Source organism: Petaurus breviceps, unplaced genomic scaffold (assembly GCF_028583685.1).
Source record: "Petaurus breviceps papuanus isolate PSGF00001 unplaced genomic scaffold, PetGlider_PUasm1.0 90842, whole genome shotgun sequence".
NCBI classification, from domain to species: domain Eukaryota; kingdom Metazoa; phylum Chordata; class Mammalia; order Diprotodontia; family Petauridae; genus Petaurus; species Petaurus breviceps.
This window is the reverse complement of record NW_027187358.1, coordinates 1189704-1203544: the sequence shown is the minus strand read 5'-3', so window position 1 is coordinate 1203544 and position 13841 is coordinate 1189704. Positions and strand designations below refer to the sequence as shown.

Genomic DNA, 13841 nt, shown 5'->3' with positions numbered 1-13841 from the left:
CTTTGGAATGACACAAATGGGAGAAAATGGGCCAAGGGCTTATGGCAGTTCCTGTGTTTTAATGTTATTAAATCTCAAACACTCCTTTAAAAAATCTGGAACCTAGAATCACATCTCTGAAAACTTGATGATACCCATGTCAAAGATAGAATATGTGTCCACGGTAGAACTAAATGCCATCTTTCTGAAGTACAAATTACTTTTCTATGATCTAAGTACAGACTATCTCTTCTCTAAGACAAATTACTCCTTCCAGGTTGTATGAGAGGTATACGGTTCAGTAAGGTTGGAGAAGTTTAAATTAGACTTTGACTCTTTTTAAACAGATTCATTTAGAAAGCTGATGGAGCTTTTGGGGATCACACCATTCTTAAAAAGAAATGAGATGCAGAGTCTGTGCTAAGCCATATTTACAATTCCAAACAATGTCCTTGGATGAGAACTTCCAGAAGCTATTCAACTAGTTGGGTTTGTTTGCTAGTAGAGTTCCCCCCCCCGCCTCCCTTTTCCTCCATAGACTGGGCAATGGGACAAATATTCAACACAATTACAGCTGTTTTAATCATATGTTTCATCAGAATATACCCCTGAAAATTCCACATTGTGAAATTTCCTGTTTCTTGAAATTTACCATTAAGATCTTTACTGAATTTTTCTTAGTGGGATTTCTAATTAGGATGTATTGTATAAAGAAAACAAGATTATGAGAGACACATAGCAAGTCAGAAATACATATTTCAATTTGTTTTGAGTCTATAAATCATTTTAGGTTATTTGATGGGAGAGAATATGGGAGCTGACATTGCTTTTCCAGGTGAATGAATCAGTTTAGAGCCTTAGGAATGCCAAGTTCATCTTCCAGATCTCTGAGTTATGTATCAGCTGCAGCTCTTCATGAAAATCAATTAGACTCATTTTTCTGGTTTTAGTTTATTTTCTGAATGGGAACTATTAGGAAGAAGAGCCAAAATGAGCTTTCTTCCCTTCCAGAAGGACTGTATGTCTGTGATCTGAGGTTTCAAGGAGTCCCTACCAACCCAGGATTCTATTTGTACCAAGATGTGTTTGGTGAAGAGTATCTGGGAGTAATTCTTTCTGAGGTGATCTTCAAAGGTTAGAGATCTACTGCTAAAATAACAATAATAATAATAATATTAACCATTTTTTAAAATATCTCATTTGATGCTCAGAACAACCCTCAGAGGTAAGTGCAATTATTATTGCCATTTGACATATGAAGAAATTGAAGCTAAGTGATTTGCCCAGGGTCATACAGGTAGTAAGTACGTGAGGCGAGATCTGAATTCAGGTCTTCTTGTCTGTATCCACAGCACCACCAGGCTGCCTAAAAATCAAGACAGAATCATAGCCTTAGAAGATCATTCTCGTTCATGCTTTTTAATATATACTTTTATTAGTTTAAGGCACATTCTTTGGAACCTTTTATAAGATCTTTTTCTAGGAAAAAGGTCAAAAGAAGGAGAATTCTTCCCTGTAAAGTATATTTCATCTATGTTACTTGATCAATTTAACATCAAAATGTTCTTCACTCACTAACAATGAGAAATAGTTCGAAGTATATCCAAAGAGAACATCGTAAGAGTTCAGAGCAAGTTCTTGTTATATATATATATATATATATATATATATATATATATAGAGAGAGAGAGAGAGAGAGAGAGAGAGAGCACATCTCATCCCCTAGATATATCCTATTGATTTTCTGTTTTATCATCAATTTGAAGTTTCATTTTTAACTATTTTGGAAAGTCAAATACACCTCTTCTCTATCACCACCCCCAATAAAGTATCAAAACAAACTGAAGCAAAAAACAAAAACAAAACCAGAGAAATTGTTACAAGCACACTGGAAACTACATGACAGTTGTACTGGAAAACCATGCACTAATTTCCAAAGCAGACTTTCTGAAAAAGAAGAGGATGTTTCCAGAACATTCTATGATTGGGCATATTACTAGAACACTGGAACTTAGGGTTCACTGCCCTCTAAGCAGCCTGTCCTGTCCAGAATGTTTTCAAAAATCATCTTTGCATGGGATTGTTCTGAATGATAGAATAACAAAGGTCAGAGAGATCTTGGTTAGAGGAATGGATGCAACTAGTGAAATTCATTTCATTAGGGATTTCTGTGAATGTGCTATTTTTAAAAACATTCCGTCATAAATTACAGAATGGGGACATCTGTCTTATAATGGTTCATATGGCAAAAAAAGAAACCTAGAGGATTTTATTTGATGGCTAGCTCCTGGTGAGACAACTAGGTGATATGGCAATCAAAAAGTTTAAAGTAACCTCAGGCTGCATTCAGTTCTATTCAAAGGGCATTCTCATTACATGTCTACTGGGTGTTATAAACTCGTTTAGATTTTGGAGGTACAAAACCAAAACCTTGATATCATGTTCTACTAAATTAATAGAAGTGTGGACTTGAAAATGAAGTTAACAACAGTTCTTGAGTCCTCTGAACTGTTTAGATCATCTCTCATCATAATAAATTAAGTTTGAGGCTTCACATTTTTGAAGGAACATTACCAAATTATTATTTCTACTGAGGAGCATAACTCAGCTGATGAGGAGTCGGGAGGGATAAATATAGTCATTAGACATTTTAAGTCTGGAGAAGGTTATACTATCTCCAGGATTCTTCCATCGGCATCACCACCAGACGGACCTTGATCCCTGCTCATGACTCCTTCTTGCTTACTACTGGCTACTGTTTTCGCTCCGTGTCAGTTTTCATGTCCTATTAACCTCTCCCTGCAAACCTTTGGAAGACAGAAAACATCTTTCTTGTGGAGTATTTACAGGGATCATGCCCCTGCCGCTACATTGATGTGAAAGGAACTTTAGACAATTGGAAACAACCCTGCTGGAAAGGCAGGAGTCAACTTTTAAACTAAGTACTTGACTGAAAATGCATTGGATACTCTAAGATAAGAAAAGATCAGAAACAGGGCAAATTGTTTCTAGTGACTTAAGTGAGTAAATCTAAAATGCTTCCCTCCTGTGAAGGGGAAAAAAAGGAAAAAAAGTGGCTAAGGGACAGACAGCATGACAAGGATTGTACCTGGGGGATCTTAAGAAAATCAAATAGGTGGGAAACACTGAAATCTAAATCCTATATTCTATACTTAATTGTTCTACTGGAATAATGCATTTTTTATTATGAGTTCAGTACAAAAAATAATTAACACTTTAGCATGTCTTTAATACTGCCACACAAAATCACAGTAGAGTAGGCAATTTACCTTTAGGGGTTTATGTACCTTTAGGAGATTTAAGGTGTTGGGAGATGTGAATAATGTACTATGGCCTGTCACAGTATTATTAGAGCTCCCAAACTTCCCACCATTTAAATGACCAGGGAGAGGGGCGGCCAGGTAGCACAACGAGTAAGAGCACTGGCTCCAGTGTTGAGAAGACCTGGAGATCGAATCCCGGGCTCAGACACTTGGCACCCACCCAGAAACACCTGGCCGTGTAACCTTGAGCAAGTTACTTAACCCCAATTGACCAGGGAGGCTCCAGGAACCAAGTGACAAAGAATTGCAAAGTTCCTGCAGGAGGGTACAGGAATGAAGCCTAAGCATCTCATGATATTGAGCAAGGCAACCTGGGAGAGTTTTAAACAAACTTCCTTTGAATAGAGTGAAATGAAGCATAATTAAATAGATCATCTAATCACAGCCAATTTCAATTCATATGGAATTTTCAGCACTGTGATGAGCTAGGGGTTCTATGAGCACCTGCAAATTGTTCCATTTAAACACCTGATGAAATCTCTTGCATTTTAGAAAACCATTTGTTACACTGATTTCTCTCCAGGGTAGAAGCAAGCCATCTAGTCATTCCCATGCAGCCAATGAACAAGAACATGTTGGGAAGCAAAGACCTTCTCTTTGGCTCCATACTCTTTTAGCTACTCAACCAGCACTTGTAAGTGCTTACTTTCTTTCTGAAGATAGTTTCTCAAGTGCTTAAAACTTGCCAAAGAGCCATCTTCCACTCACAGTAGTAATAATCCCTTAGGATGATTGCTTTGATTCCAGTGACTAAGTCATCCATTGTGATTCTGGGTAACACGTACCTATCTCTACCCTCTTTCTTCCCATATTTGAGAGTACTGAGTAGAAAAACAGTAGAGAAAGAGCAGTGCCCAGAAAATCATGAAATCTTGGCTCTAATTCTTCTTCTTCCATTCTCTACCTGACCTTGGATTAAATTATTTCATTCCTCAGGGCTTCATTTTCCATATGAGGAAAATAAGGGTATTAGACATAAATCGTCTTTTGGCTATACTTGTCTATAAGTCTTTTTGTGGTAGTGAGAAAGAAGGTCGTATCCTGATAAGATTGCTTCCCAGTCAGTGGTTCTTGAACTGGTTTTGTTATTTTCCTTGAGAAATTGGGACACACTAAACGAGAGTCAGGGGACTCACCCAATTGCAAATGTAAGTTCCATACAATTTGGGGCAGATCAGGCAAGCATAGGCTATAGTAAGTGTAAGCTGTCTTCCATGACAGTATAAAAATAAGTTCCATACAAATTCTTGTTGTTGTTGGATTTTGTTTGTTCTTTGTTCTTGAAGAGGACAAATGACATCAGGGGGGTGATGTCTTGACTGGAAAGTGAATTGGATTTAAGTGAGGCCGGGTTATGCAAAGTCATCAGCCTCAATTTCTCCTTCAGGGCCATCTGAGTCCAGTGGTAAAACATAAGTCAGGACAACTGGAGATGACCCCCAGATGCAGTGGGAGACCTTGGACTTTTTAAGCTAAGGTCTTTTCCAGGTCTTCGTTTTTGCAGTTTGTCTGAGGCCATACCCATTCAGTGATTTAAGGCTAGGTAAGAAATGAAGCAAATAATGGCCTAGTTTTCCTACTTCAAAAGAAGAAAAAAAATCAAACTGCAAGTGGAAGACCCTCAGGGTTTCTGGCCAGAATAAAACCTAGTGAGGAAACAGAATATTCTTTGAGAACCACTGATGTACAGTGTACACACAGGTAAAAAAAATGCAATGGATGTCATTTATCTGTTGCTTTGTATACAGTAAAAATATGTGTTAAATTCCATGCAATTCACAGCACACCTAGTGAGACTTTAGGGCATATGGTCATTCAATGGTACCCCATTTGAGAATCACTGCTTTCCACAATGTATATAAAAAGCATTCATCACTCATCCTCTCCCCATTGTGCCCTGTTTAAGGCCTTATGTTTCAGGTAGCTGAGGACTGCAATGTTCCTCAACACCAATTCCCATCAGGCCACAAGAAACAATAAGGATTCAGAATGGACAAGTACCATCAATACAACAACAATAATTACTAGCCTTTACACAGCACCTTAGTAAGTTTACAAAGCATGTTATGAAATTTATCTCATTTTATCCAGACAACAATCTTAGGATTGTTCAGTTATTATCCCCATTTACCAGATGAGGAAACTGAGGGAGACAGAGGTTAAGTGACTTGCCCAAGAGTCACATAACTACTGTCTGAGTCAGGATTTGAATACAGTTCTTCTTAATTCTAGGTCTAGCATTTTATCCTCTGTCCCACCTAAAACAAAGTAAAATCATCCCACTAGAAGAGGAATATCATCTAAAGGAATAAAGTTATCTGTAGGGATGAGTTTTTTAGAGTAATAACAAATATTTTCCAGAAATATACCTTGTTGTAGTATATAAACAGATGATTTTGTATCACCAACACCTGCATTCAAACCCTACTTCTGATACATCTTGATTTTGTGACCCTAGTCAAGTCACTTAACCTCTTATAGTTTCAGATAACTTCCTGAGCCCATTGATTGTCTGATTTTTTGGTCTCAGGACACCTTTACAACTAAAAGTTATTGAGGATATCCCAAAAGATTTTGTTTACATCAGTAATGTTTATCAATATCTACAGTATTAGAAAATTTAAATGTGTCAGTATTTTTATGAAAATAGTTTTGACCTTGTATCCTCCATGAAAGGTGAAAAAACTCAGGACTGTTGAATCCAGCATTTTCATTGAATTGACCATTTGAATAAGTAAAATAATTCATTTCAATAAGATAAATGGTTTGACTTATTTTTTTCCCAAATTGATCTAACCAATCTGTTGCTTTTTTGTTTCATTTTTGAAGACAGAGTCTCTATAGATTTTAAAATGGACACTAATGGAATATATTGCAAACAGTGTTACTATAACAAATTCTGAAGGAAAGCATTAAGATGAGCCAATGGTCATCAAATCTATACACAGCACAGATTAACACTCTGAGGAAACATAGCTAATAGAGTCAACTTTGTCTTTTAATTCTATGCCTTGAACAAAATGTTCTTTCCATCTAAATTTGGCAAAGCAAGCATCTGTACCATTTCCACATATTCTTTCAAGAACTAACCTTGTGAGATATTCATTGAGTTTAATCATTCAGAACAAGAGACTCAAAGTTAAGGAGAAAAAAAGACAAAGAAAAAAATACAAGCATTCTGCCCCTAGGGCATAATTTGTGAAATGAGAAATCTAGTTTGTTCACTCACCAGGATCTGTCAAAGGCCAAAGTCCCTCCCCTGGGCAAAGTGCCATTGCTTCATGCTGTTCCTGATGGTCATTTGCAGCTCCCTGAGAATTTAGTTATTCCTAGAATTCAAAATCTGCTCCTCCCATCTTCAGAATATGTCACTGAGAAGAAATCAAAGAAAGAGTATAGAATTTAATCTAGTGGTAGTCCAGAGTGTGTTGTGTATAGAAACTATCCATTTGACAAAACAAACAAAAAAAAAAACCTTTCCCACCAATTTTCTATCTATGCTCTCCCTCTCCACCAAAGTCATTGGTTTCTGAGTCCTTGGGAGTTTATGTTGAAGCAGACTGTTTTTTGATAATCTGCAATGGCATTTCTATAAATGTACTGAGTGGAAGAGGATGAACATTAAGATCAAAAGATCATAAGATTTAGAGCTGAAAAGTAGTTTAGGCATCTATTCCAACCTCATTATACAGTTGTGGAAACTGAGGAACAGAGACATAGAGAACTCCAAGGAGTCTAGTTGGCTAAAATGTAGAATGCATTTCTGCTCCTCCTTAGATATCCCAAATAAGAAAGAAGCATGGAATATGTGTCATCTACAAGACAGTAGCCAACTATTAAGGAAGATGGCTCTGCAGCAGAGATGTTATACACTTCAGGCCATGATTCTGTCCTTAGAGGACTCTTGAACTGGAATGTCACTGAGGCCAACCAACAACAGAAAGGTTAGCACAATCCCCTTTTTATTTTTAGGAAATGGACAGAATATTAGGATTCAGAGCTGCCTGAAATGAAAGCTTTGAGCCTCAAATTTATGAGACTTAGTCTGAAGTCTAGAGTCCTCAGGACTCTGTAGTTGGAGTTTCATATCAGAATGCATACCTTCCTGACTTAGGTAGATGCTGCCATGGAAGGTGGTGTAGTAGATAAAGAACTGAGCTTAGTCAGAAAGAGCTTCATGCAAGCAAGATCTCAGAAACTTACTCTCTTTCTGACTCTAGCCAAGTCATCTACTCTTTTCGGGCCTCTGTCATTTGTACAATGAGAGGGTTGGATTTGATAGTCTATAAGGTTTCTTTTGTCTCTAAGTGATCTTATGATTCATGGATGCCAACTCTATCCCTACATCCAGAACCAAAAACACCTATATACACCCCTGAGAACCACCACAGAGGATCCCAACACCTCTTACCTACATCCAGAAAAATAAAGATACCTGAGATACTACCCCAAATCTGATCTAAATGTGTTAACTCCCTTCTGCCTAGAATATATTTGCATACCATTCTTCACCTAACCTCTGTATCTCTTTTCCCATAAAATCTTTCAAAACACAAAAATCTCAACTTTGAGATTGTATATCTCTAAGTCCCTATATTTACACTTTTATCATTATTCAAACTGAGGCTTTTTCTTTACCTACACTTGTTTGGCGATTACCTAATAAAACCTAGAAGGAAGGAAGGAAGGAAGGAAGGAAGGAAGGAAGGAAGGAAGGAAGGAAGGAAGGAAGGAAAGAAGGAAGGAAGGAAGGAAGGAAGGAAGGAAGGAAGGAAGGGAAAAGGTTGTGAAAGAATTTAAAAGCAAAACAGGATTTTGTTTTTTATCCTAAAGGCAAAAGGGAGCTACTAGAATTTCTTTCTTCATAAGAGAAATGATATATTGAGAACTGTCTTTTAGTAAGAAGAATTCAAGGACCTGAATATTATGATCAGTATCATAAGAGGCATCAGAATAAGATTTACAGGAAAGACACTCTATTTCTACACTATGTTCAAATTATTTTGAGGGTCATGTATCTGCCCCCTTCTAAAAGATGCAAATATGTTCAGTTACATTGTTTAGGTGTGGAATTCTGTTAAGATACCTGGTTGCCCTTTACTAAATAATCTCTTACAGGATACTCATGATACTTTGCTCATGGACAGCATCAAACTTTGGTCTATGATTGTCAGTGTGTGCCTGGGCAAGTCCTTCATTGTCTTTGAGTCTCAGTTTCCTCATCTGTAAAATGAAGGAGGTTATATGGATGACTAAGCTCTCTCCCAGCCTGATGATCTGAAAGTTCTAGTTCTAATACGGAGCAATGCCAGATTGAACAGATCCTAGATGGTCCTTACAGACACTTTTACTAACTGTGATCAACACCAACCAAAAGCACTGCCTCATTCCTTATAAAATGAACCTGTGGAATTCTCAGCTTCCACAAAGACTATCTTGCCAACAGAACCTCAGGTTTTGCCTAAAATACAAAAGAAATGAAAATCATTTTTTTGGTCCCATTCGGTATTTGGATATGAAACTCAATAAGCTTTTCCTATTTAGAAGGTCTACAGTGCATGTCTTATATGTGGACAAGGGCCAGTGCAATTACTTATCTTGGTCCCATGCCCAGAATTTATTCCATGATATATCCAAGTGACAAATGTTCTCATTGCAAGAAACTTTTGAGTGCTTTTTTCCTTCTTTTGTTTCTTTATGCATTATAGTGTCTTGCCAAAGGCTACATAGAACCAAGGTGTAATTGTGATAAATCCAGACCTCTGTGTCTGGAAAATAACTCTCCTAAGTGATAATCACTATGGCCTTATAAAAAAAAGTTTTCATAAAAATAATCCTGAGAATTCACTTGTAAGAAAAGGCTACCATTAAAGGCATGATGTCCATTTTCTTTTCTTTTCTTTTTTTTGAAATTATAATTACTGAGTTCCACAAGAGCAGCCCCTCAAATGTATTGCCAAAAGTCTGGTAGACAAAATCCATGATATGTAGTCATGATTTAGCTTACATTCCAACTACCTGAATATTAATTTGATCAAATTCCTTTTTGAAATCTCAGCCAAGAGGTAACAAAACTGAGCCACTGCAAGCATCATCAAAACAGATGCTTTGATTGAGTTTGCCAGTATTCAGAAAAAAGAAAATGTCTCTGACTGATCAGTTATCTCCTAGTTTGTATTTACTTCACCTTCCTTCTAATCACTTTATCTAATTATGTGTCCTCCACATAGTGTGTTTTTTTTTTTTAATTCATCTTGGCCAGAGAGTACCACATTACTGGCACTTAATGACAGCACCCATAATGAACTATTCATGGTATTGTTCTTCAGAAAACCTAGAGAGAAATATCTCAATGTTCATATTATGTCTATAAAGAAAATTTAAATAGCTTACTGTCTCCAATTCCTTCGGTGAAGTTTTAATAGCATGCTCAAAAAATGTTAAGTGGGTTGAATTCACATTAGACTCAGCAACTCCAGAGAACAACTTATTATAACCATGATTGCCATCTTCCTCATACAATATTTAATGTGTACTTTCTATACTATTCCTACTAATTATAATATCTTTCATTCATTTAATGTTTTTTGGTTTGTAAAGCCCTTTACAAATATTACCTCATTGGGTCCTCACAATGGCCATTTGGGCTAGGGCCTGTTATTATCTCCATTCCACATATAAAGAAACTGGGACTTGTGCTAGCTGGGTGGTGCAGTGAGTAGAGCACTGGCCCTAGAGTCAAGAGGACCTGAGTTCAAATCTGAACTCAAACATTTGACATTTACTACCTGTGTGACCTTGGGTAAGTAATTTAACCCCAATTGCCTTGCCTTCTCCCCTCAAAAAAAGAAAAGAAATTGGGACACATAGCATTTAATTGACTTTGCCAGGGTGAAGTTTGGAGGTGACATTTGAACTCATGTCTTCCTGACGTCAGATCTGGCACTTTATTTACTTGGGCCTTATTATGCTATCTACATATTTACGTGTCTACATGATACCAACATAATTTGCCGAAAGAGGGAAAATCCAGAAAAAACAATGGTTTGACATCTTTTAAACACATTTTTAAACCAAATTCACACTTTTCTTTTTCTTACTGATATCACAAACAATTCTCTATGTAGTAACATCACAATACTTGGACTTTTTCATGGATCTATCACTATGTACATTGCAACCCATCTGTGTTTTCTCATCCTGTGTGACTCATGTCCACATCTTCTGATAAATCATGTTACAAGGACTTTCTTTTGAATTTTTGACATTATGAGGGTGTCAGTGACACAAAAACTGTCCATTGGTCCTTTCTCATTTTCCCCCACATCACCTGCCTATCCTTTTTCTGATATTGAATCTCTTCAGTGGTTCATACCTGGCATTGGTGTGAATAGAATTGGTGTGAATTCTCCCTCTGACTCTTCCTAGGTCTGTGATCCAAGGCAAACCATATCATTTCTCTGACCTGTTTTTTTTTCATCTGTAGGAGGATGTTAATAATATCTATCTCAAAGGGGTGTTGTGAACAAAATAATTTGTAAACTTGAAAGCAATATATAAATGAGACTAAACAGCATTTTAATATCAAGTACATATATAACAAATACATAATCTTTCCAATTCATCATCAAGTCTTCAAGAAAATCTTGCCAAAATCTGCCCTTTATAAAGAATTCTTACAAACAAACAAAAAGAAAGGCCCATAATATCAAACAAAAAATAATTCCCTAGTAATGTGAAATTTGGTTAAGTGCATTTTAACACAAATACAGATTCAATTTTGACGCATCTGCCATTCAGAAGTTAACCTGAACAGGGCAGTTAAATGCTTGGCACTTGCCCCAGATTACATTGATCTATAATCAAGTGAACTTTGTTCTGATAATAGCCTGATGGCACAGAAAGAAGCAGGCTAAAATGCATTTCAGTTAAAATGTAATAAAATGAATAACTGCTCTTCAAAAGATATAAAACAATGAACTCTTCTTTCAAGCAGGAGTGACTCCTTTGGTAGATATGTTGATATAACTGCTTGTGCCAAATTTGGGGTAAATCTAAATCATATTTTCTTTAAGGTAGAGAAAAGATATTGACAAGAGAGAGAAAAACGACTGATAGTTAAGTAAAAAAAAAAAAGAGGTGAGACACTTTGATCTAGAGAGGAGTGTGAGTCTAAGGGCCAGTGGAAAGGGTTAGTGAGATAGGTAGTAGCAGAGATGAAGACAACACATTCAAGATACAATCACCTCTTCCTGTCATCTCAAAATAATGTTTTTCTTTTTCATTGAAGGGAATGCTACATTTCATGTTGAGGTTAGTGAAAATCGGATGTTTTTCCCTTACCAAAGTACATGAACTCCACGAAATTTGTCCATGAATGGACTCCAGGTTCATAACGCCTACTCTAAACCCACTAGTTGTAGAAAGAAAGGAAGAATGAGCCAGGTTTGCTAACATACTACTAAAAATGGAGGAGGTTGATTATTGCTTTTTAAAGTCATGTCTTGTCTTCTTTTCCTGGAATAATACCAATTTCTTGTTCAGAAGCTTTCCTGGAAGAAATAAATTAATTAAAAAGTTATAATTTTATACTTCAAGTGAAGTATTTTTGCAGAAATGCCCCTCATTAACTATTCAGTTTCAAATTCCTATGGACATTTATTTTTCTGAGTGTTATTTCCATTCTAATCCAATAAAATGGACATTTATTCAGTACCTTCTATATTCAGCACATTGGACTAAATTTGATTTATACAAAGAAACGTTTACAATCCTTGGCCTCAAGAAGGTTACATTCCTTCTATTAAGAGAATCATTTATTTGTGCGTATGCTCAGGGACATCACTGCGCTAATCACCTAAAAGAAGCAATATTTCCCTTATAGAGGTCTGGGTCAACTTTTATCAGATTCTGAATCTCTATTCATTTATGTGGCTGTTTTAAAATTCAAGAATCCATAACAAGACTTATTTAGTTCCTTAATTCATTAGCTAACAAGGATTAGATCCTGCAATGCTAGGCTTTTCTCCTAATCTAATTTAAATCCCTCTGTTAGAATTCAGGCACTGTAGTATAGTGTTAAAAAGAAAAGAATATGCTGGGAGTCAGGAAACTTAGTTGCTTATTAGAGCTCAGATCTGACTTAGATGTGTTACCTAATCATATAGGTTCTCCATACTTTAGTTTCCCCATAGTGATAAACGAGAATGCTGTATTTGACAATCTCTTGTCTTCCTTTTTTATAACATAACGAAAAGGGGTTGTATTTAACTTAAAAGTAAAAACCTGAATTCAAATCTTGTCCCTGCCATTTATTAGCTATATGATCTTGGGCAAGTTACATTATCTCTTCGGACCTCGGTTTCCCCATCTGTAAAATATGAGGGCTCAATTAGAGGACCCTTAGGATCCATTATAGCTCTAAATCTATTATTCTAAGGACCTACTATGTGCAAGGTATTGCTCTTGGTACCAAGTATACAAAGATGTAATCAAAGATATAGTCTCTACCTTCAAGGAATTTTCAACTTAGTAAACAAGAGAGGGGAAGGGAAAGGAATGACTCATGTATACATACACCTGTGACACAACTTAGAAAATTATTCCATGAATGGGAGCAGTCAAAAAGATAGGTCTGAGAAATCTGGGGAAGTAAGATGCATTTTACCATCTCAGGCTGTCCTATTTTTAGCAATCTCTAGAGAAGGAACTTCTACAAAGAAGAAATGTGATAAAGCTCTAAACCAAAACAGCCCCAGTGGAGCTAATCAAACAGTTGTCTGAGCTCCTTGGTGTCTACAAGGCTTGCTCCTTTCCCTTAGGACTGAATTATTATCAGAAATAATTGTGAACCAACCTGCCAAATATTTAGCCATGTTTTTCCAGAAGGGAAATTCCTTCCACTTACGAAATCAGGTATAGGACTCACATATAATTTTAAATCCCTTGACATCATGGTGGTATGAAGTCATCATGTTTTATTCACAAAATATAGTTATTCACAAAATACAGGACACTGCTGTTTTTTCATTGAAGAATACCTTATCAATTGGCTTTGTCAACTGTGTCAATCGCTCCTTGTGATTCATTGAATGGCAAGAATTTTAGTATTGGAAGGGACCTCAAATGTTCCCATTCACCTCCATGTTCTCTTTCTCTCATCTGCTTGTGTGAGTATGTGAGATAGAGACAGAGACAGAGACAGAGAGACAGAGAGAGAGTTTGACTGATGGATTCATTTTTGCATAACTGTATACTTTTGAATTAGTAGACATTTTCTAGTATAGGGTGCTTTTACAATCATGATCTCTAATCCTGTTATCAACCAGTCAACCCTTTAGTCAACATGAACCTTGGGGATGAGGGTGGTCAATGAACTTGGGTAATTGGAGGTACTTGGGGTAAAGAAACTTCCTAGGGGTAAAAGATGATATCAATAGGAATAACAAATCCAAGGTTTTAACAGAATTCTCAAGGGTTTCTTAGAAACAGTTCAAGCCAGGGAATCTAGTACAGAAT

At 36.5% G+C, this 13841-nt stretch overlaps 1 protein-coding gene and 1 long non-coding RNA gene across 4 annotated transcripts in view; one reads left to right on the top strand and one right to left on the bottom strand.

The window, feature by feature from the left end:
• Positions 1-13841, top strand: part of SLC8A1 (solute carrier family 8 member A1) — a 429157-nt gene that overhangs the window by 150197 nt on the left and 265119 nt on the right. The gene's annotated exons all lie outside the window — the stretch shown is intronic.
• LOC138148755 (uncharacterized) overlaps positions 963-13841 on the bottom strand; it is a 28345-nt gene continuing 15466 nt past the window's right edge. The window contains exons 2-3 of the long non-coding RNA XR_011165144.1: positions 6553-6694; positions 963-1345 (exon numbers count right to left, since the gene is read on the bottom strand). This is a non-coding gene — a long non-coding RNA (uncharacterized lncRNA). The remainder of the gene's footprint in view (positions 1346-6552; positions 6695-13841) is intronic.